The sequence below is a fragment of the Ursus americanus genome, chromosome 5, assembly GCF_024610735.1.
Source record: "Ursus americanus isolate L20-20 chromosome 5, mUrsAme1.1.p, whole genome shotgun sequence".
NCBI classification, from domain to species: Eukaryota; Metazoa; Chordata; class Mammalia; order Carnivora; family Ursidae; genus Ursus; species Ursus americanus.
Window position 1 is genome coordinate 23,169,042 of NC_142131.1, and position 20,581 is coordinate 23,189,622.

Consider the following 20,581-nt stretch of genomic DNA (forward strand, 5'->3'; position numbering starts at 1 on the left):
ATGAGCAACAAAATAACGTAGTATTGGATTATAACCCAAAGTGCAAAATAATGCCCATGAGTCCATGGTGATATAAACAAATGACTGAGTAAATTAAAAAAAAAAAAAGTGGAGAAATGGCAAATTTCCCATGAAAAAAATCCACATAATTATGTGTTCTAAAGGAGGGGGAGCATAATTTCCTACTCCTTCAGTGTGGGCTGTGCATAGTGACTGCCTCTAATGAGTACAGATAAAAAGAGAAGAGTTAATTTACAGTGGGAAACCCTGACAAACATCACTTAATCCAGGTGATCAAAGTCAACATCGACAATGAAAAATTATGTTGATACCCTGGTATTAGAGTCATACACTGCATATGATGTGAGAAAAATGGCACTTTACTTCTGTGGTGTTCCTCTCCAAACCTATAACCCCAGTACACCATGAAAAAAAACACCAGAAAAATTCTAGTAGGTAGGCACTCTACAGAACACCTGACCTCATGACGGTCAAAGTCATTTAAAACAAGGAAGTTTGAGATACCATCCCAACCAACAGAAATCTGTGAAGACTAGATGATTGAATGTAATGTGATATCCGAGGTGTGATAGAAAAACTGCAAAAGGCTGTTAGGCTAAGCTAAGGAAATTTGAATCAATATGGACCATAGTTAAAAATAACGTACCAATATTAATTACTTATAATAAATAGACCATACTGACAAGATTTGAAAAAGGGGAAGTTAGATGCAGAGTATATGGGAACTCTCTATACTATCTTCTCAAAGTAAATATAAAACATTAAAAAAAATTGTTGAGGATGCTTGGGTGACTCAGTCAGTTAAGCATCTGCCTTCGGCTCAGCACATGATCCCAGGGTCCTGGGATAGAGTCCCACTTTAGGGTCTCTGCTCAGTAGGGAGGCTGCTTCTCCCTCTCCCCCTGCTCATGCTCTCTCTCAAATAAATAAATAAATAAATAAATAAATAAATAAATAAATAAATAAAATGTTTAAAAAATCTATGAAAAGTATCATCAGAAATTAAAAAAAAATGAAGTCTTATTTTCTCAGGATATCTACTCCATAGCATTAGTGAAAAACAAAGTCCTCCTTCTAGCACATCTTCTTCATCCCTGTGCATCAGACTTTCAATTTTTAGCATACATTTTGCCACCTTTAAGAAGATTTTATTGATCTGCTCTATTAGTTTGCTGTTGTTTCCTAACAATCCACCTCACACGTAGTGGCTTAAAACAGTGACTGTTTATGATTACTGTGAATCTGTGTTCCAGCTGTGTGGTTCTTCTCGTTATGCCTGGGCTCCTTCATGCATCCACTGACAGTCAGCTAAATGGCTCTGCTCTGGGAGTCAGACTGGTATTGGCTGCTTTGTTTCTCTCCCATGTTATCTTACTTTTCAGAAGACTAGCCTAGTCCTGCTCAATGGTTGTATGGCCAGGTTCTTGCAGAGAAAGTGGAAGCATGCAAAGCCTGGTCTCAAACTGACACAGCATCACTCTGTCACTTTGTATTGGCCAAAGTAATCACTAAGCTAGTACACATCTGAGGGGTAGAAAAATATATTCTACCTATTACTGGGGAAACTGCAAAATCACATTGTTAAGGGACATGAATAGAGGTAAAGAAATAATTGTGGCCATCTGACAAATGATCTACCACCTCTGCCATGCAGAACTGATCCCTTAAAGTTTGAATTTCTGTAACCCCTTGTCACTGACCTTGTATTATATTTTCTGCTACATTTACTATCAAGGGACAGACACAATACTTACATTGCATTATGGGACAGGATATTTCTTTGTAAATTAGTAGTTCAGTAAATGTTAAATTTTAAAAATGCAAGATTAGGGTGTATTTTCCTAATTTCCTTGAGATACTAGAAGTATCAGACACTTTTTAATAGAACTTTAGCATAAAGAAGCTTCAATATGATCCCTTCATCCCTACATAAAGACACAAAATATCTCTTTGAGGTCTTAGTTTATTATCTTCAGTATGGTAAAAGTGGTTATTGTAATACGCCCAAACTCTGTTATCTAAATAGGGAAAATTCTACACATTACTTAAATAATTTGAATTGAAAAATAAATAAGCATCAGACCAATAAACTATTTAAGCATCACTCTACAAAGATTGAATGAATGATGATTCAGCTTCCCAATTCCATTTACTAGCGTGCAACAACATGTGAAGACATTAGACAGGGGATCAAGTCTCAAAACATAAATAGAAAGGTTAGGAATTTCACCTTGAACTATTTCAATCATTTGGCTGTCATCCTTAACAACATACACATCAATTATCTGTGTTTCACTTTACAAATCAATCCGGTTAGCAATTTAGAAGTCATGACTGTGTGAGAAATTAAACCACCAAAGATAAGAAGAATGTATGTTTTTAAGGATTTTTAAAGATTTTTTTTCTGATTTTTCTAAGATTAAGACACCTTTTTATCAGATTATATTCCTTTAATGCTCAGGCCAGTGTTAGTTTGCTCATTCTACTCCAAATGATGGTTAATAAATGGATTATTAAACATTAGCAAATTCCATCTGTGTTAACTATAACTTTTCTATATCCAATGAGGAGGTTGTTGGTTAAATATCTGAAAGGCTTATGGTGTCAGTAAAAATGAATGTCTAACTCAGTGTCATACCTACACTGCTACCTGGTTGTACAAACTTCTTTTGCTGACCAAGCGAGCTAAGAAAGTGTCATTCATATTAAATTAAAATGAACCATTAGAATCTAGGAAAATTGAATTGTCTAATAAATAACATCCTGAGTATCTCTTCAAGTGTTATGAGTAATTATAATAGGATAATTTTCTGGCACATGGCAGCTTCTTACAAAATTAGTAATGATTAAGTTTGTTTTGTCACATAGGAAGATAAAATTGACCCTTTTAGTTATCATGAAAAGGTAGAGATGCTCCTTAGCATTATTTTAAAATATATTCTGTTTCTCATGAGGACAAGAAAAAAAAATAAAAGGAACTAAGAAATCTTTATTTAAATTTAAAAGATAAAGGAAAATTTCTGTTTCAGTTTTTTTTTTTTTTCTATGTCATTTATTTAATAATTTTCTATAACCACATATCAGAAGTTCTAATGCACAGGACATTTCTAATTTAAATTCTGATTTTGCGCTCAGTTTTCCTTTGGTTTATTTGTCATGATAAATATCTTGGAATAAATTACATAGTGTTGGAGTAAATATTTGCCTTGTCCGAGGCATTAGAGAGCTGGAGATTAGTAACAGCTGATACAGACTAGTCTAAATTTTCTCTTTTGATGAGTGGTATTGACTTGGGGTTCATAAAGTATGATAAAGGCAGTTTTGTTTAATAGAAAAAGATGGGTTTTGAGAGAAATTTATATTTAAGCCCTAGTACACTGCTTACCTGTTTGGATGACCCTGAGTTACTTAATCTCTGATCCTCAGCGTAAACAGCAGTAAAATGTGGATATTGAAAACATTTTCTTACCTAATGTATTTTGGTAGAACTGAGTAAATTTGCTGTGAAAAAAAAGGAAATGGTATATGTTAAATTGTCTTCTAGAATCAAAAGCTTTAAATGAATATTAGTTTTCCGTTCTGTGTGATTGCTAGCTGTAATCATTGTCTGTCCATATTTTCTCTCCTCATTTTTACCCAACTGTAAAACTTCTGAACTGATATTGTACAGATCTTATTAATATAATTACTTTTATTTCAAAGAAATGAAATTAGCACACACACACACACACACACACCCCTTTTTGGATGCCAGTAGTTGACTGGTCCCTGTATCTCCTACTTATGAAGTGTCTCCATTTTAATCATGTGTTAAAAGCTATATTCAGAACTTTGAAAATTATTTCAGTATTGCTGTTGATATTCTTACCCTTGCTGAAGTCCAAAGTATACATCACCAAAAAACTAAAGTGTCTAAATACTATATGGAAGTGTATTTTCTCTTTTCCTTACAATGAAATGACATGAAAGTTGAGTATTACTTTTTAATTTTTTTAAGTGAATTTGACTCATAATGGATTTAATTTATTTTAGAAGTGTTGGCTTAATTTCTTCTCTTCCTTCTTAAAATAATAAATTAAAAATAAAGTTGTTTTATTTAAAATTGATGCTTTTTAAGACTAGAAAAAAGTTCTAGGCCTTGTAATTAGGTTAAATTTCTGTAATTTCATTGAAAAGGTGACTTTTTTGTTTATTTAGTTTGTTCACTAATTATTTGCTCAAGGAAGAAAAAATTAGAAGTATTTGTTGTATGTTTTATATTGTCATATTTGTCAGAGTTATGACTATTTAAAAACTTGATGGTTTTCTTTTGTTTACAGATTAACATTGTTCTTAGAGAATATGACTTCTCTTAATATTACTGATTATATAATGATTAGGGACAGACCATCAGAGAATTCTTTCTCTCTCTCTCTCCTCCTCTCCCTCCCATCCCCCCTCCCTCTTCTGTTCTGTATTCACAGCATCTCCATTTTGAACTAATAGACATTTCTGATGTACTCATCAATGAGTTGATTTTTTTAAAGATTTTATTTATGTATTAGAGAAAGAGAGAAAGCACAAGCAGGGGGAGCGACAGGGAGAGGGAGAGGGGGAAGCAGGCTCCCTGAGGCCAGGGAGTCCAATGCAGGGCTTGATCCCAGGACCCTGGGATCATGACTTGAGCTGAAGGCTGAGGCTTAACCAATTGAACCACCCAGGTGTCCCAATGAGTTGATTTTTATAAATAAAAAATGCCAAACTTTTAAGACTATTTAGATTATGTTATAAAAGAGACTTTGACACATAAAATGTATTTTACATTTTTTTTTCTATTTGGAGAAATTTGAAGACCAAAGTGTTTTATTTGCATGAGTATAGCTTCCATTCCTTTATTTTATTTTTATACTTCCTAAGAGATTGAAAGGTAATATTGTTTTTACCTACATTAAGAGAGTAGTAGCAGGTGTGACAATTGAAATCTATAACAAATAGCGCAGCATCAGGATTTATCAGACTGTTTAAAAAGAAAAAAAAGATCTCCCAGTTTGCTTTTAATCATCCTTACTTTTGAAAAATTTTCTAGAAGTCGATTTTTTTTTCAATTCCACAGTCTTAGAACAATTGAGCAATGGACTGTGAAGTTGTAACTACATTTCTTCTTTTTTTTTTTTTTTTTAAGATTTTTTTATTTATGTGACAGAGAGACAGCCAGCGAGAGAGGGAACACAGCAGGGGGAGTGGGAGAGGAAGAAGCAGGCTCACAGCAGAGGAGCCCGATGTGGGACTCGATCCCGGCACGCCGGGATCACGCCCTGAGCCGAAGGCAGACGCCCCAACGACTGCGCCACCCAGGCGCCCCATTTCTTCATTTTCTAATACACCAGTACACACAAGTTAGACAAGGTTCTTTACATTCCTTCTCCAATAAAATCTAAGTTGAACTACTGTGTGCAAAATGCTACTATTATAACAGGTCCTGCTCTATGGAAGGCAGACAAGCATGAAACTAAATTTTTTTTCAGCTTTCATTTATTACTTACTAAGAAAAAATGTCTAGAGAGGTAAAAAAGTGCCCCTGATATTCAAATTTCTGTGTATCTATCTACCAATAATTTATTTTCTAAATTCAGAACTGAAGATATTAATTATACACAGTTTGTTGTTGTAAACATATAACATTTAATTATGTATACACATACATGTATTTATCTACTTTGTGTTCTGATTAATGTATTGTGTGTTAATCTTTAATGTAAGTAGCACAAAGGTTTCTGTAGTAGCTTAATTTGCAATATTCTTGTAAGCAATCAGTTACCAGAGGAATATGAAACAATGAATGGTGTCATTGGTACTTTTTCTGCATAAATACACTAAGAATGTATAACTTGCCCAAAAGAGTTTTGGGCATTGGCTTCAGCTCCTGAGAGGTAACCACTAAGCTCTTGGGATGTCCTACCTGATAAAAGAATGCTTCTTTACCTGGAGGATTTGGTCCATTCCAGATAGTCTGTACTAACAATGTGATTTATGGTGGGCAGCCTTTGGCCACATGGTATCAGCTCAACTTCTAGAGGGAATGGAGTCTGAGTTCAGCCACAAAAGGAGTCAACCATGTCTATATGGCCCAGTTCCAATAAAACACTGGACACCAAGACTCAAGTGAATCTCTCTGATTGTCAATACTCTGTGTGTATTATTACACATTACTGATAGGAAAACAGGTGGTTTTATGTGCAGTGCCACTAGGAGAGGAGAACTTGGAAGCTCCAAGGTCCTGGTGTCTCTAGGACTGCCCTATGTCATCTTTCCTCTCTGAAGTTAACTTATCCTTTTGTTGTAATCAATCATAACCATGAGTATAATGGCTTTTCTGAGTTCTGTGAGTGCCTCTAGTGGATAATTAATCCTGACTATGGTCTTGGGAATTCCCAAACTTGCAGTTGGTATGAGAAGTGAGGATGGTTTGGGGGACCTCCAGAACTTCACAAAGGCAATCAAAGCAGGCAAATAAAAAAATGTTTAGACTATCAATTAGTCTCATTTACACTGAAATAGTTATGTCATTCTTAATTTCTTTAAAACATTCAAAATTTTATTTAGATATATTTATTAAGGAACTACTCTGTGTTAGTTACTAAATATACAAAGCCTTCAGGATGATACGATCAACTGGAAATCATCCAAATTTCCCTGTAACTGTGTCTGTATTTTGATATCTGTGATTCAAAGTCCTATCTGTCTTGCTGACTGCCGTATCCCTAACACCTAACACAATACTTCGCACTAAATCCTCGTATAGTGTTTTAGTTTGTTCAGGCTGCTATAATAAAAATACCACAGAATGGGTGGCTTAAACAATCAAGATTTCTTTCTCACAGGCTTAAGGGCTGGGAAATCAGATTCAGCAGACTCAGTAGATCCAGCTTCCTGGCTCATAAATGGCTGTCTTCTCACGGCTGTCTCTCACGTGGCAGAAGGGGCTAGAGAACTCTGGAGACTTTTTTTTTTTAATACACTAATTCCATTCATGACCTAATCATCTCCTGAAGGCTCCAACTCCTAATACTATCAATCACATTAGGGATTAGGATTTCAACATCTGAATTTGGGGGGACAGGAATATTCAGTCATCATATATAGATAAAGCCAGAACTGAGTTATGATAAATTAATTTTTCAGAAATACTAAGTTAGAAGAATCTATCCATCAAATTTGTCCAGATGACAGTTATATGTATGAGTACTGAGATCAACATGGAAATAAAAGTTGCAAAACAAGTTGTGAGATCCTTGAACACCCACATGTAAAGGGCAAATGGATATGAATGAGGTTATCTTAGGAAAGTACACAGATGAAAAAGAAGATAGGTAAAATGTTAGGAATAGGCATTGCCCTCCATTGTTTGTTGCTCTGTTTCTTTGATATCTGAAAATCAAATTTAAAAAAAAGGCTGCTAGGTCATAATATTTACTTTTATATACTAAAGAATTTCAAAGTACTATGTTGAAGTCTCCAGTCCCAGTTTTTATTCAGAAGTAACATCACAACATATCTCTGAAGCCAGGAGATCACCTTCTTGGGTTGGGGGAAGTGAGAGGAGGCATGGGGAACATTCTTCATCAATACCCTTCCCAAATCTCTGTATCTCATACCTGGATGAATTGTATTAAGGTCTTGGAAATAATTCACTGTAAGAATAGACAGAGTTAATAACCCAGTTGACTCCCTTAGTTCAGAGTGTTAATATTTAAGGCATTTAAGACTTTGATATTACAATCTAGGACATAAGGCTGTTCTAACACCATTTAAAGAGTCAGTAATTCTCATATTTTAGGTATATAACTCTTGTAAATACGGACTCAGTACACCATCATGCCTTTACATCAATGATCACTTCAGTCAGGCAGGTAAACTCAATACTTAGAGATTGTGTTGATTATAACCAATAAAATGAAGGAAACAAAGAGAATGAAGCTGGATATACAAGTACACCAATTTAGTATACTCTTAAAGGATCTATGATGAAATATTTAGAGGATGTATTACTTACTGAAATTACTAAGATAAAATTTACATGACATAAAATTAACCATTTCATATGGAACAATTCAGTGGCATTTAGCATATTTCCAGTGTCTTGTAATGATCACCTCTATCTAGTTCCAAAACATATCCATCATTCCAAAGCAAAGTCCCCTACTCATCAAGCAGTTTCTCTCCTTCCCCACTCACCCCAGCCCACAGAAACCATCCATGTGCATTTTTATCTCTATTGATTTATCTTTTTGAATGTTTCATATAAATGGAATCATACACTAGAGGGCATTTTGTACCTGGCTGTTATCACTTAGGATAATGTTTTGGAGGTTCATCCACATTGTAACATTTATCAGTACCTCATTGCTTTTTAAAGATATTTTATTTTACTTTATTTTTTATTAGAGAGGGAGAGACAGAGGGAGGAGCAGAGGGAGAGGGAGAGAGAGAATCTTAAACAGGCTCCACACCTAGTGCAGAGCCCAATGCAGGACTTGATATCACAACCATGAGATCATGGCCTGAGCCAAAATCAAGACTCCGCTGCTTAACTGACTGAGCCACCCAGGTGCCCCAGTACCTCATTTCAAGGGTGAATAATATTTCATTTTAAGTATATATCACATTTTGTTTTTTTTATTCACCCATTGATAGATACTTGGACTGCTTCTGTCTTTTGGCTATTTTGAATAGCACTGCTATGAGCGTGCATGTACGTGTACTTCCTTGTGTAGGTATTTTAAATTTTGGGGGGGTGAATATGTCAATTTAGTGGTGGAATTGTGGTAATTCTGTTTGACTGACAAACCATCAAACTGTTTTCCACAGTGGCTGTGTGGTAGCATCATTTTGAATTACCATTAGCAATATACTTTTGATTATAACCATCATGGTCAATATGATATGGTATTTCGTGTTTTGAATTGCATTTCCCTAATGACTAATGATGTAGAACATCTTTTCATGTTCTTGTTGGCTATTTGTACATCTTCTTTGGAGAAAATCTATTTTAGTTATTTGCCTGTTTTTTAATTGGTTTGTCTTTTTGTTATTAAGTTGTGAGAGTTACTTATACATTTTAGATAATGGATCCTTATCAGAAATAATCATATATTTCAAATGTATTACCTCACATGAAAAGTCAAACTACATTATAACAGACAGAATTTCTTAAAATTAGGAAAGTTATTAAAATTTGGGCTTATTTTTATGAAAAATAAGTGGGTTGAGTTAGACTTATCAAATAGGACTCATCCATCCAAACATCCTATGAAGATTTCACTAAACAAGCATTTTATCCCAGAAACTTTTATTGTATCCACGTTGATTACTCTGATGTAAGTATTTTGTTTTTGTTTTTGTTTTCCTGTTGGTTCAGTCTTTCTAATTATTTTCCTTTAAATCCTTCTTTTCTTGCCATGGCACAAGTGAAAGAGCTTTTTATATTCTCTGAGAATGGATGAGAAAGGAGTAAAAAATTTTCACGCTCATGGATATTGTAAATCTTACCTAACAAAAAACTCCTCTGACACAACCACAATGAAGAAGAGCAAATATCTGTACCTAGCTTTTTAAATAAGTTTTGTTATTATAATAATATTAATAATAAAAACCAATGGTTTTATATGACATTTAAATTAGAATTATATATTATATGCATGTTGTCCCTAAAGGCAAGTTTGGGAAAATATTGAGCAAATAAAACTATATTATACTATGAAAAAGAAATAATAAAAATCATTTCAAAAGATACCACTTTTGCGACTACTCAAATGACTAAAATATACCATAATTTATATAAAAATATAATTTCTATGTGTGTTGGTTTCTATTCCAAATGTAACGATTCTATAATTTCTGTTTCAAAGGCATAAAAGAAAGAGAAATCTATGCCCCACAGTCAGCACTGTGATATGTTGTTTTGGCGTTATTCAGTTCAAGTGAAAGCTGGACAACTAGACTCATCCCAGGACTTGCAGTCCAGAGGCATCTTTTTTAATTTTTAAAAAATTTTATTATTATGGTTTTTAATTGAAAGAATGGCAGACTGCCCCATGCAGTGCCTCATTTGTATGTGTCTGGAGTCTTGGAAGCTTGACTACCCTACATTCTCCTACAAATGGACCTTAAGAGCTTGTTTGAAGTTTCTAGGAGGGGAGCACAGTTACTTGTTTACCCTTGACCAAAGGATGGTCCTCCTCTATCACAGAAGGTTGTCCCCTTCATCTGAACATGCAGCTTTGGGAAGGATGTACACAGAGCTGCGAGGGAGGAAAGGACACCAGTCTAGCCAGCCAGATCAGCCCGTTCAACCCTGGCGATCCATGGGGTGACAGATGTTGCAGCCAGATCGCCCTCACATCCTTTTTTTTTTTTTTAAGCTTTATACACCTTGATTTCTAATGAAATAGCAACAATAATAGCCTTGAATGCTATTAAAAGCAGCAACTAAATTGTAATAAGGAATTTATAATGATGATGCTTCCATAGTATTTCATGAAGTTGAATACTAAAATATTATACTTTCTGAATTTGGATGCCAATCAAATTTCTTATCTACATAAGTCATCTCTATTAATATGGGAATTTACTATACTTACCATTATTCTCTAAACCAACAGGGTGTTAATAATTAGAAGTAAACATCTTTCAATCCTTGTTATTATGAAATGATTTTCCAAAATGCAGATATTTTGAAAACTGTGTACCATTAAATTTTCTAATTATTAATCCTCCCAAAGCTATTTTTATTATAATGTTTTACTGATATGCAAAGAAAGGTGCTGGATTAATTCTAGCACTCGTTCTATTTTCAATTAGTTACTTGCACAAATTGGATACAACATGGTTTATTTCTGTTGCTTGTACTTTCACCTGTTTCTTCTCCTTTCACTCTTAACTCTTCAATCTAGCCAAAAAAGTCAACCTACTTTATCTACCCCTTTTATCTAAACTTTATCAATTAAGAGATAGGATATAAATTCACTGTAACTAGCACCTCTATATTTCTAGCAAGAAATTCTGCAATTAGTTCTAAAAGATAAAGATAAAACTCACTTCCAAATGAAATGTGTTATCCATTTCAGACAGCTTCCTTATTAATCAACATCTAGACTCTTTCTCTCTTGAGCTTCTGTTTTATCCCCAAGACCTGTATCATTGAGTTATTAAAGAAGAATGAAAAACTTTCTATATGGATTGGTCTGAAAGGCTTATTACTGGTATTAGAGACTTAACTACCCCTCAGTCTTCCTTCCACCCGACCTGAATAAGCATTAGCAAATTTACTTTTTCTCAATATTATCCACTTGTAGGTTATCTTGCTATGCTTCAGAAGTCCTTATTTTACTCACCTAATAAGAAGATAAGCACAGTTACCATAACAAAAATAAATTGTTAGTTGTTTCTATGTATATATGGAAAACAAAGCTTCCTTGTTTAATTGGTTCATTCTGATGGGGTGATCCTTTAGGAAGTCATATAGCCCAGTCTTCCATCCAGCTCAATGGAAACATTTAGCTGGAGACTAAGTATTTGCACAGCACAATCTAATCTTTGGGTCTTTATTTGAATCACTTATCCAGACAAGTGCACTCGGGAGAGCTACCCTGCGTATTCAGCCAAAGCTTCTCAACCAGATCCTCTGCCTGTATAAAAACATAGCCACTTATGCAATGGCTCGACTGCACTCCTCTCTGTATTAATAATTAAAAAAAAAAAGCTTCCTTCAAAAAATGCTTCTATAACTAAGAAAACAGGTTATAGTGGCCCACTTTCAACTTCTTCAGTTCATCCACTCTTTCATACATAATAAATTTACTGTAATTAAGGTCTAGTGAGAATAACTTTTAAAGATTCCCCCTGTCTTTAGCAGGATGGGATTTTCTTCCAGTCCTTCTTTTTCCACTTCCTTAGGAGGGATATTTTAGCATTCTATCTTCTATAGGTCTGGTCAATACCAAGTTTGGTAGAACAAAGCAAAATGTTACAGGTCTGTAATCATGACAATGAGTGTTACGCTACGAAGGATGGACATGTCAGAATTAGCAAGAGAAGAGTGTGTTAGTCCTATAGACCTTAATTCTCTCACTCTGAATTTGCATTATAACAAAGCCTCTCTTTTATTCCATTTTGCTTTTCTTCCTCCTAAAGACTACAGGATCTATAAACAGGAAAGGCTACGTCTTCACTTCACTCCTGGACCCCTATGACCAGATCCATGTAGCCAGGAATATGATGTAAACAACTACCTAAAAGTTAGAAGAAGAGGCTAAGGAAGATAGTCAGAATCATGAGTGGAACAAAAGGATAAACAGTGGCGATGAGGGTGAATCTAAAGGGAAGTTTGAGAGATGGAAGAGGTTCAGGAGACTTGTATTTTTATGATCTCATTGGTTTTATAAAGCAGGTGCATTTATGATTTCTCAAGGAACAGACCAATTCAAACTCATACGCTAATTTAAAATCTGCAGCACCTTGGTTGTGATCTCATGAAAGCCTCAGTAACGATCCCTCTTATAAGTCATCTCATTAAATGAGTATTTTTAAACTTGCAACTGTATTTAGCTCAATCATTGTGGAAATCACTCTAGGTAAGATTTTACTACGGGTCCTATAATTCTGGGCGTTTTACCTTATTTACCAATGGAGACATCAAGGGTACTTGCTGCCTGGAAAAGATTTGCCACTTTTTGGAGCCCTGGGGTTTGAAATGCACCTTCATTAATGACTGATACTTGACCAGCATCAGAGACTTCTCTCCTCCTGTGCCAATATCCACCAGGTTCCCCTTGCCTTCAAATGGTGGAGAATGATGCCTTAGACCCAGACCTAGAGCTGCCACTCTGACCCAGCATAAAGGGCCTGATATTACCACCCACCAGGGTTTTGATTCCTTGACATGTTTGTGGGGCTGGAGAGTGAAGGCACAATACGCCTTCCTTACCCTGTTCACCTCTTTCCCTCACCTCAATACCTAATATGCATTTTTCTTTCTTTTTCTCTGGGGTGGAGTGTGGCGGGGGGGCCTCCATGGGTGAAGCCCTCTGCCCCGCTGGGCGTGGTCCAGGTGGTGGGTGGAGTGTGGGGTTTCCAAGAAAAGAAAATGAAGCAGTGGAGTTCTTAACTAATGATCTGTGGCTTCAGGTGTGGGGAGAGTAAGTCTGGATCTTGACGGAGGGGCAAGAGGACGATAGGCTAAGACGCGCTCAGCGAGCGTCCGGCGTGGTTCACAGAACTGTGGAATCTGGCCGAGGCACAGCTCCCTCCGTTTCTCCGGCAACCCACTCCTCTCAGAGGAAGCCGATCTCGCGGGATCTCAGAGTTCCACGGCCGGGCAGGGGAATCCTGGGAGGAGACGCTCCCAGGTGCCCTGGGTGCCAGAGGCCCTTTCCTTCCGACTTGTCCACAAAAAGTCTGGCTCGCGCCACCTAAAAAGCAAACCTCAGTTCCTGTGGAGATGTTACTACCCCCTCCCCCACTCAGAGTCACAATTCATCGGTTCCTTTTCCCAGTGTCCCCGCCAGGTAAGGTCCCGGTAAAGGGCTCCGGCCGAGAGGCAGTGCATGGGTGGACGAGAAATAAAATCTGTTTTAAACCCAGCAATTAGCATATCAGTATTTGTGGATTGAATGGATTAATGAACGTGACATCGCTTACTCCTCCACTGAGATTTTCTTGGGTTAATTCATAATTCGGACAACATATTTCAGCCTTATCAAAAGAAGTAGTTCTTAGAAGTAATACGGGATTTTAGCTCAACAATTTTGGAGGAATAGGGAGAGAACTAGTAATTAATCTACTTTAAGAAATAAATTTAAATACTAATATTGTTATGGCTTTCATTTTATTTTTGCAAAAAATGATTACTATCATTTTAGTGTTAACCTTCGAGTGAAAAGAATTGTATTAATACATCAGATTGTGTTAGATGATATGAATTGATGAAAAAACTCTAACTTCTGCGCAATATTTATTCCCTTTTAAGTGTATGTTTATTATATCGAAAAAATAGTTAATCGAAATAAGAGTCCTTTTAAAACGGAAAATTTTAAAATGGGCTCTTTTAAAATTTTATATTTCAACAGATTTGCATCATGATGAGAACCTGTGTATCCTGTTTACAAGGTGCTTGGGGAGAGACTGCTACTCGTGGTGAGTAGCAATTTATCTAAGTTTAATGCACATGAATCCAAACATTAACAGTGTAGTTTTTAAGAGTAAAACACAGTACATACCTGGATTATATGATCTTATTTTTCTATTTATACATGATTAGTGCATGATTTATTTTCTTTCTCCAACTAAGTTATAAGGTGCAGCTAATTAATCAAAGTATTTAATAACATTTGATGAAGTGATCAAGTAAGGCTTATGAGGATCAAGCTAGTCCTTGAAGAGGATGTTTAATTAGCTAGATTATTTGGAATTGCAGGCAGAGGACAATAGTATATGCCACTGTGCAGTTTTGTTTGAAAATCAGTTTAGTTTTTTTTTTTTCTATATTTTTATTTAAGTAATTCATTTGCACATCCATCATTCAACAGCGTTCATAAGAGTGCATACATGTTCTAGGCACCATGCTAAGCCTTTGGGATACAAAATAAAATAACGCAGTGTTATCTACAGTTGTCTCCAAACAATTCCACTGTGGTCATGACATATGTGTAACAGATTTAATATACACCTGCATTATGCATTAAATCCTCACAATCTATAGGAGCTCATCCATAAAGCAGGCTATTGTTGAGCAGATGCTGTAAACAAATGATGTAAAGCTAAGGGAGGAAGCACTGACAACTCTTGTGACTTACTGAGCCATTTAAAATGAGCAATGAGCCAAAGCAGGAGTCCTACAGAGAAAGAATCAATAATGAATACATTATCATGCATATTTCCCTAAGACAAGGGTAATAATCATGTGGCATTCACTTCTGTTACTAAATAATTTTAAGGAGCTTTCCTTCCCTTCCCCATGGACTCTAACATACCTATTTCTGGTACAAATCAGAGAAATCTCAACTGCTCTTAACACTATAACTTTGTTAGACTAGCTGCCAGGACATTTTTCAGAATCCATTGGCTCATTTAAACCTTCAGAGGGAAAATGGTAATTGAGCATGAGTTTTACATTAAAGCAATACAGTGCTGACTAAAAGCAATGTGGCATCCACCATTTCATCAACTGTGCTATAGCCTGAAAATGTATAAAGGATAAATAAGTACATTTCTTGTCTTTTCTCCCACCTTACCTTTCAGTCCTATTTCAAACACTAACTTTATTTTTGTTATGTTATTAAAAGGGTTATTTTCATATACTTTTAAGTTACATCATTAAAAAAACAGTAAGATGCATCTTTATCCTATCTACCTAGGTTTCTTATTGCTCACTATTGTCTTTCTCTAATATTTTTTTAAAATAAATTATTATTCAGTAGGCAATTTACATATATTCAATAAATGGTGGTGTCATAAAATTCAACCCATTCACCAAGGGGAAAAAGTTAAAGGAGAAAGAAAACAATAGTGCAGGTTATTTTAGCCATCTTTTTACTCACAAAGGTTATCCCCTGGATGGAAATGAAAAACATAACTCTGCTATCCCCTCAACCAGATAAGTTTCCTCATACTTTATATACATCAAGAATCAAATCCAGGCAGGAGTACATGTGTATAATGTATTTTAGACTAATGAAATGTTGATAATTGCTGAAGTTGGATTATGAGTACATTGGCCTTCATTGTATTATCTCCTGCATTATTGTGTATGCTTGAAATTTTCCATAATACAAATCAAAATTTAAAAATACATGGACATTCCATGGTTCTCCAAAGAACAAATGATTATTATAAAAAAAATCTGGGAAAAACAAAATGTGGCTTTCATTCTATATGCTCTTAAAACAATTCGTCAGTATCATTTAGTTGCTACTTGGGAAAAAATATAAGTTTTTCTATTGTTGAAGGAAATAATAGTTGCATTGGTTAGGTTCATGTGTCACCTTGGCTAGATTTTAGTCTCCAGTTATCTTCAAACACTAATCGAGGTATTGATGTAGAGATATTTTGTAAATGTGATTAATATCTGTAATCAGTTGGCTTAATTACAGAGATTGTAATAGATGATCTGGGGGGGAGGGTAGAGAATTGGTTCAGTCAACTGAAAGGCCTTAAGGACAGACCTGGGGCTTCTTTGAAAAACAAAGTTTGCCTGTGTGTTCCTATAGCTCATGCCATAGAATTCCAGCTGTACTTTTCAATGGCCTGCCATATGGATTTTGGTTTCCTAGGCATTGCTTACAATCATGCAAGCCGATTCCATAACTTCTAGGATTGCAAAGGTGAGAAAGCATTACAAAGCTTTCGAGACATTTTCTTTAAATTCTTAAATTTTGTTCCCAGATTCACACAGCCTAGACTGCTTTTTAGGTGGAGTTAGGCCAAAAGGTCTGCCTATGGGCCAAAATAAAACTTTTCAAATCATTCAACATATACATGGTTCTGCATATACAAACAACTTCCATAGTTTAAGTGTATGCTAAAATTTGAGAATCATGAGATAGAAAAGGAGAATTTAAAAAAAGTGTATCAGCAGAGGTCTGAATTTTCAAATCATTTTACCTTTAAGACATTTTTATGAAATTCCCAATAGTGAGTAGGTGATACACAGACAATTATAAATTTGTACACAGGGTTCAAACCATTATTTTTTAGTATTGTCTCTGTTGGCTTAATATATATTAATAGAGTTTGATTTTTTTGAGGAGTAAGCATAGATCTATCTTATTGGAGCAAGAGGAGAGATAATTTGTAATATGAGCAACAGAAGATAGAAAATATTTAGGACTTGATCTGACAGTATCTGTGATATCTCTGATTTAGCTGATGATAAGAAATGAAATAGGACCTCCTTTTACTTTGGCAGTTTAATTCCTCAAGATGGAATCCATCATAATGCACTCCTCAGTGCCCAGCTTAAAAGAGAAACTTGACACATCCATCTAGATCTCTCTTCAGCATTGATAGGTGTTACAATAAAACTTAAAAGAATAAACTGCCCCGTTATCACATATGGCAGTGGGCATCTCTGAAGACTTACAAACCAACACATTCTGTTCTATTAACTTGGCACCTGGTTATAGTAAACTAAAGAAGTAAATGTCATTATTTCCTCTTGACCATTGATTTTACTCAATCTAGGCAATTTTCCATCCCTCTCTCTTGGGACTGACTTCTCAACATGCCTCCAGATTCTGGACAAGATGAGGATAAGTCGCATTACCTTTTACACCTCATTAGCTTTAACAAATATGTAGCTGGCACTTACACAAACAGTATCTTACCTGCTGTTTTGTTCCTCACTATATTGCTTTCCTGCTGTTTTTACAGGTGGCATTTAGGCATGCTATTCTGAGAGATATCATCTCACAGACTTGTAGATGCAAATCTGGGGAAAAGTTAACTCGGAAAAAAAATACAATTAAAATACCAAGAGTTCATATCACACAAAATGGAAGGAAGTGTATATTTAAGACCACCAACAACTGCCAAAATCATTGGAAAGAAATCATTTTAGTCGTCTTTTTACCAAGATTATTTAGTCTTTAGTCTTTTTTTTTTTTTTTTAAAGATTTTATTTATTTATTCGACAGAGATAGAGACAGCCAGCGAGAGAGGGAACACAAGCAGGGGGAGTGGGAGAGGAAGAAGCAGGCTCATAGCGGAAGAGCCTGATGTGGGGCTCGATCCCATAACGCCAGGATCACGCCCTGAGCCGAAGGCAGACGCTTAACCGCTGTGCCACCCAGGCGCCCCTAGTCTTTAGTCTTTTAATGTGAAAGTAGACACATTTTTTAATGCAGTGATTTTCTTTTTTCTTTATAAGGGTTAAGTATGCTATCATCAGTACTAAAATAGACAACACATTCTACACCTTTACATATCATTTTGATATAGCTGTTTGGACTTCTGCCACTGCTTAGTGTTAACCTGCAGTGGTTATCAGTAGCTGAAAACAAATTCTAAGCTGTCTCCTTTTAGGGTTACAGTGAAAGTATGAAACCAGACATTTAATTTGAAGAAAAAAAAAAAAAAGATGAAGCCAGATGCAAAGTTAGTGTAGATCAATCCTTTCTAAAACAAACAAGCAATAAGATAATCCAAATAAAATATACTCTTTTCTCTTCCCTTTGATTATCTCAATCATTCATTAATAAAAATAGCTCATTGAGTAAATAATCATTCCTGCCATGGGCCAGGCTTTGGGGATACAGTATCTTATAAGGCAAATAGGACCCACTTCACATGAAACTTACTCCTTGAAGCAGTGGGTTGAAACTGTGAAAGTACGATTTGTGAAGTTAGGTCAAGGCTCCATTGTTACAAGAAGGAAGTAGTAAAAACAAGCTATGCCGTAGGTACCCTAGATTTCATTGTCCTGGTCTTTCTAGTAAGACAGCCATTGTTTTCACTGTTAGCTGCAGGATTGCATTTAGGTCTCACAATGGCCAGCAGTCTGACACAAAAATAGACAAGAGTCTGAATAGAGTTCTGAAAACAGAGTCCAAATGAAGTTCTCCAGTGAACTTCCATTTTCACTATCCCCCGCGTCCCCTCTCCACCTCCCCCCCCCCATTTCTCTCCTAAACCCATTCCTCTTGATTCTCTGTCATTAGCACGTTAGGAGAATTTTCTGGGGAACTATAGTATGGCCAGCTGCATCTTATCCCTGACCGAGGGTCTCTGGATGTAGATCATGGAACCAAATTTAACATAGTCAACTGGCTGACCCAGTGTGTGAAACCCTTTTGTATTGTATGCTCTTCTGAGAAATTTAGATTATATCCCTTGAATTCTGCATGATTGCTTAGCTTTTTTTTTTTTTTATACAACATGCCAAATATGATACTACTTGCCCCCATCAAGGAAAAATACACATTTTTCCTTAATTTTAAATGATTCTCTGACAGATAAATAAGAAACAAAAAAAAGGGATGAGTAAAAAAATGCCACAAACTTGTCCTTCTTAAATTGGCCTAAGAAAAAATCAACGTGATAGAACATGAGAACAGTTGGAGTCAGTGGCCATATTAAAAATTCCAGGTACCTTATTTCCATTGTTTCTAGGCAAGTTAAATTCTAATTTGAAATAAAAACAAAACAGAAAAAAAAACCAATGTTGTCACTGCTAGTTAATGGATAACATTCTATTTCATTGAAAATTATTTTATATGTTAGCTAGAAATGAGCCTTTTGTGTTTGAGTGTGTAAAACCAAAAACCCCCAAAACTTTACTGCTGCCCTTCTTCTACTTAAGATTAGGCAGTCTCTTGTCATTGTCAAATTCACCTCCACCCCTACCCCATTATCTCCAAAAAATCAAGCACATGTTCTCTTCCTTCCTGGAAGAAAGGAACATTACATTTTCACTGTCTGTGAGTTACTTTTTCCAGAGAGCAATAAATTATTGATTGTGTGAGATTTCATAAATAAAGCCAAATGTAATCAGGTGATTAATCATTCATTTCTGGTTCACCTTGAGAGAACAGTACAATGATAACAAAAACAAAGCATTGACTGTGTTTCCTGTTCATTATGTGCAAGTTTAGTGGATGCATGCTCTATACAGTTCATAAGGATCCTTGCACCCTTTGTTGAGACATTTGGTGTGGAAAGTCACCCAGTCAGGGAAAAATCACATCTTGAGAGTACCTACTGTGTATCACCAGTTTTATATACTTAAATGTGTTACTGTGCTAAACAGTAATTTTTTCTTACTTGTTTTTTTTTTTTTTTTTTTTTAAATAAGGCTTATGTGACTGGTTCTGATCCTGACTGCATTACTTACTTGCCATGCAACCTTAGGCAAGTTTTTTGACCTCTGGTGCCATTTCCTCATATTCTAAATGGGGATAATACAGGAAATTATTTCATAAGATAGTTGTGAGAACACACAATACATATACTATCACTCAGGGTTCAACCAGAGCAGCACAACCAATAGGAGATACAAACATACATATATATTAATGCGTATGTGACAGGAAACTGGTCCTACTGTTGTCTCCACATCTGATACCAGGGCTCAGATCCATAGGGCAGGCAGTCAGGAAAGGAAGGTGGATGCAAAATGGGGAAGATCAAGGTCAGGCTGGAACCCACAAGCATGAGCTGAAGCCCCAGTGGGACCCAAGTTTGGTCTTATTGCTCCTGACCTTGGTGACAGGAGTCTCCTGCATGTGATAGGGCCCTTTGTCCCAGAGGTAAGCACACACACATGGTCCAGTAGTGAGAGAAACTGATGGTTGATCCTGAGAGGAGAGAGCTATTGCATGCCCAGCGTCCCCTTCATGCTAGTGAGGTGAATGAGCTGATCAGCAACAATGTGTACCTGTGCTGCAAAATGGGTGCTGCTTCCCTTTTGCTCTCCAAATCTCTGAGAACTCTCCTTGTGGCCTCTCCTAGCCAGAAACTTATAAGAAAGGTAATTCTAGGGAATATAATATAGTTCATCTTAGCCAAGTTGACACATTATAACAGCATA

At 35.9% G+C, this 20,581-nt stretch overlaps 1 long non-coding RNA gene across 1 annotated transcript in view; it reads left to right on the forward strand.

Moving 5' to 3' along the window:
- The first annotated feature begins 13,416 nt into the window (after positions 1–13,416).
- Positions 13,417–20,581, forward strand: part of LOC148110051 (uncharacterized) — a 161,464-nt gene continuing 154,299 nt past the window's right edge. The window contains exons 1-2 of the long non-coding RNA XR_015724319.1: positions 13,417–13,565; positions 14,127–14,193. This is a non-coding gene — a long non-coding RNA (uncharacterized LOC148110051). The remainder of the gene's footprint in view (positions 13,566–14,126; positions 14,194–20,581) is intronic.